Here is a 5,150-nt window from a genome sequence, read left to right as displayed (position 1 = left end):
ATTTCAAAAGTTAATTTTTATGGCAATATGTGAGTTGAAAAAATGAAGTTATTTGAATAATTCCCAACAAATTCTTATTTTTGGAACAAGCAGAAAATGGATATTATTCGAGAATGGATATTATTGCAAATTTTATGATGATCGTAATTCTATTTTTTATTTTAAAATTTTACACACACACACACACACACAGTGATTCAAAATACTGTAACAAGAAAGTTTTCGAAAAATTAAGTAAAAAAAATAATTTATAAATGTACAAAGGATTAAAGATTGACAGCAGTAACAAGCCAACTCATTTACATCTCATTTGTGGTGCAGCATACCTGTACTCTATCAGACTCTACAATATATTCAAAGATACCAGAAGGTTTGCGGGTTATCGCCATCTTTTTATTCATTGCTAATGCCTTAGAATTAGCAATGGATAAAAACATGGCGATAATCCGCAAATTTTCTGATATTTTCAAAGATAATACCAGTGAAAGCCTAAAAAGCATTATCTACTATGTATTGTCTCTTAGAAGAAATATTTTGAAAGTCGTGTATATAGAAATATTTTGAAATTGGTTTATATTTTACGAAACTACGAAGCCTATTAAAAAATCAAAGGACCCCGCTTAAAATCATTGAAGAGTGTCCCCCGGAAAATTTGCTAAAACTTTAGTATGTTATAATTCTTGATTCTAATCAAAAATGTTCATAGGTACAAAGCTTGAAAATGATTAATTTTTTGTTATAGTCATTTAAAGTTTTATTTTATTAATATCTCAAAATCAGATTTCTGTAATAAATCAAGAGATTTTAAATAATGATATGTGAACCACTTTCATCATTTTCACCCTTACTTTCCCTCACTCTCATCCCTACATGCATATAATCATTATATAATTTGGAAAATCCTCGGAAAAATTACCATCAGGATGAATTTTTGCACAGACCTTTATTTTTGCATAAGATTGAAGAAGAAAAAAGTTTATAGTGGCCGCAAAGAAAAATAATTAAACAAATAGGGCCCAAATTTTGGTTTTTTGCAAATATCTGGATAAATATCAAATTTACCAAGAAAATATAAGAGAGGAAAATTAAAGAGCGGAAAATTTTACATAGAAAAAGTTCTGTAAGTGTTTATCAATATTTTTCACATAAGAAATTATGCAAGATTTGTTTTGTGCAGTGAAATTGTAGAGCACGCCGACAAGATGCCAAGTGAAATGAAGCGTTGTATGGACGCACAAAAAATATCATAACTTTTAAACGAATTATCGTATAGAAATCGGCCAAAACGCGTTGAAAAGCTGAAATCTTCAGCTTTTTAATGGAATTGGTTTCATTATTCTACAACAATTTTTAACAATTCGACAATGGATTAAACAATGTATGTTACATGTAATTTTTTTCATAAAATCAGCTATAAGTTGAATTGTTTAAAAAAAAATAGCTTGCAGGATATTATAGTATACTTCATACTTTGATTCCATGAGAGATGAGAGAAATTTTCTTTAATTTTTTTCTTTAAACTCGAGTTATTGACATTTTCAAAATTTTTTGAGTAAACGTAAAACTTGAAATTGTCATAGCATTGCGAAAAATTATATTAGAATAGTAAAAATGAATATGACAACAAAATGAATATGATAATAAAACTCGTTTGTCGAATGTGTCTTACGACTGGATTCATAAATCGATATTCATAATCCGTTTTTATTTCAAGATTATTTTAAGTGAAATTTGAAGATGCTAATATAACTTATAACATTAACTTATAACATTTAAGATGACAATTAAAATGAAAAAAGGCTTCAAAGATTAAATCAATAAAGAAATATAAAACCAATGAGAGCCAATTTTTTTTAGCGGCCACTGTGTACAATAGTAAACTTTTTCTCCTTCAATTTATGCAAAAATAAAGGTCTATGCCTCTGAAAATTCACCCTGATAATTTTTTCGAGGTTCCACTCAATTTTCATCTAAATTGACTGTACTATATGCCTGCGTGCGCATTTTTATATGAAAAGGATGTATAAAAATCGAAATAAACTTGTTTTATTACACTTGCGCGCTTATCAACATTTGATTTTTTTTGCTCGTTATTAGAATTATCCGAAATGAACGACATGATGATGTACAGCGGCTTTTTGAATATCCTTGATTATTCTGGAATTATACTAGAATTTTATGTATTCTGGAAAATTCTTGGAAAATCCTGAAAATTCAGTTGGCCTGGAATTTTTATCATTTTTTTATTCTTAAAAAAATTAGAGAATAAAAAAGAAAGAAAAAATAAAAAGAAAAGTTGTGTTTGAGTATAAATCCCCTCTTAAAAATGCAATAAGTTATCAGAAAACTTGAATTTAATGTCTAAAATAGAACATAGTAGAAAAATCGTTTGTGTTGACGGAATGTTCTTTTAATATTATTTAGAAAGCAATAAATAATATTCCCAATTTATTAGCGTTTTAATTCATTTGTAAAATCTTACAAGTATAATACAAAGCATATAATATTGCATGAAAATTAACCAAGATTTTTATCTGGAATGTCCTCAAATTATCTTTGAATTGACTAATTAGATCTTGTTGGATATTATGAACGTGGACGTAATAGGCGTTTCATTCTTTTGAGATACTTGATTTTTGTGAATCCCTTTGCCTCTGTTTGGGATGCACAAAGAAAACAAAGCGGAAAGAAAAAGGATTTTCTATTCTATGTTGCTATCGCACTTCAGCGTGCACTAGATATTTTTAAACACGATTTTTTATGTGTGAAAACAAGCATTCGGATCATGATTATCAAGTACCTCATATGTGAGAGGTAAGGGAATTCAAACGATACGCATGAGAGAAATCGTAAAAATCTAGTAAAATCTAAATACATGATTATAAAATTCTAAGTTCGATCTAATTTTATACTTTGTTTCATTTTTGCGCTTTTATAACTATAATATATCTATAATATCCTTTCTCTTTCTGGTAGGCGTTAGAGTTTTGGAGTTTACTTTCTGGTAGGCGATTTTGCTGGTGCCTTACCATTTTGCGCACCCGTACACTTAACTTTTCTCGCTGTTATTATGTATATTTAATCAATGCACAAATAAATTAAATTAATTTAAATTATTTACTTCAATTTTTATGCATCTTTTTCACACGCAGACCGTATGTGTGTATGTGGAGGAGGAAGTGAGGAGGTGGGGGGGAGAGAGTGAGGGTGATAAGAGTAATTAGCATATTATTATCTAAAATTTCTTGATTTATTACAGATTTATTACAGAAATTGATTTTGAGGCATTAATAAAATAAAACTTTAAATGCCTATAACAAAAAGATTAGTCATTTTCAAGCTTTGTGCCTGTGAGTACTTTTGATCAGGGAATCAGAACTATAATACTATATATTAAAGTTTCAGCCAATTTCACCGAGGACCAAAAATCAAAGGATAAAATCCTATGATTTTGTGCGGAGTCCTTTTCATTCTTAAAATCATTTTAATAAATAAAATGATATGCTCCTATTAGGTGTACAACTTTGCTTCCGCCGTTTTCCTATAGATGGCTTTAGCGGTAAGTGGTCGAAATAAATAGATCATAGACGTCATACAATAAACTTGGGCATCTGTCAACATAACCCCATAGAAACATTAGTCGATTTGTGTCTGCATCATAAAGTTATTCTCGATTGAAAATGTCAGTTTACGAGCCAAATTCTCGTCATTTGCGGGAGGTTTTAATTTTTTGCTTCAATATGAAGAAATCTGCGGCTGAGGCTCATCGAATGCTCTCAAATACTTATGGTGAGGCCGCTATTAGTGAAAGAACGTGTCGTGAGTGGTTTCAATGCTTCAAGAACGGTGATTTTGACGTCCAAGATCATGCTCTGTATTTAGTGGGACCAGCTCGGCGTAGTGTATTATGAACTGTTAAGACTGAAACAATCACAGGCGATCGGTATCGAACGCAATTGATGCGTTTGAGCCGAGCATTGAAAGACAAACGGCCGCAATACAACGAGAGACACGATAAAGTGATTTTGCAGCATGACAATGCTCGACCCCATGTTGCGAAAGTGGTCAAGACATACTTGGAAACGTTGGGAAGTCCTACCCCACCCGCCGTATTCTCCAGACTTTGCTCCCTCTGACTATCACTTGTTTCGCTCAATGGCACACGGCCTGGCTGACCAGCACTTCTGGTCTTATGAAGAAGTAAAAAATTGGATCGATTCGTGGATAGCCTCAAAAGATGACCAGTTTTTTCGACGCGGGATTCGTACGCTACCCGAAAGATGGGAGAAAGTAGGAGCCAGCGATGGACAATACTTTGAATCATAAATGTATAACCAGTTTTTTACAATAAAGCCTCGAATTTCGGAAAAAAAACGGCGGGAACAAAGTTGTACACCTAATATTTACGATTCAGATACATATTTTTATAATATTTTATCTTCAACAAATAATATTATGTCATAAAGTCTTTTCTTTTTTATGAAGCTACGAAGGCACACACAGAGACAGATCTTGTAAATTGGTTCTTCAAAAATGATAATATGATGAATAAATAAAATTATGTGCATCCCAACTTGCACTATAGTACACATCGAGTGAGATATCAGAATAAATTTTTATTTTGCCTTTTTCCCTAAAAAATCACTGTCCGAGCTTTCAGGAGTTTTTTATAAAAAAAAAATTCAAAATTTGAGTGTTTTCACTCAAATTTGAATGTTCTCACTCAATTTTAAGAATTTACTCTTAAGTTTGGGTGTATACACTTAAATTGTAAGTATTTACACTGCAGATTAAGTGTCTACATTCAAACATTGAGTGTGTACACCCAAGAATTGTAGATTTAAAATTGAATGTATATTAAAAGAAAATTAAGTACGTGCACCCTAACTGCGACGATTATTCACATTTAAGTTTGAGTATACACTATAAACATTTACTTTACTCTCAACACTTGTAAGTATGTGACACTCAATAAATGAACGTAAATCTTAAACAGCTTAAACCTTTGAATGTCATCTTCAAAAATTCAGTGTAAGAGTCACTTGAGTGTTAATCTTTATGATATATTGAGTATATTAACGCTAAGATGTTGAATATATACGCTACAGATTTATTTATGTAAGAAATATATTTTAATTACAAAGTGAAAC

The sequence above is a fragment of the Atta colombica genome, unplaced genomic scaffold (assembly GCF_001594045.1).
Source record: "Atta colombica isolate Treedump-2 unplaced genomic scaffold, Acol1.0 scaffold86, whole genome shotgun sequence".
Classification (NCBI taxonomy): Eukaryota; Metazoa; Arthropoda; class Insecta; order Hymenoptera; family Formicidae; genus Atta; species Atta colombica.
Note: the sequence above shows the minus strand (reverse complement) of the source record.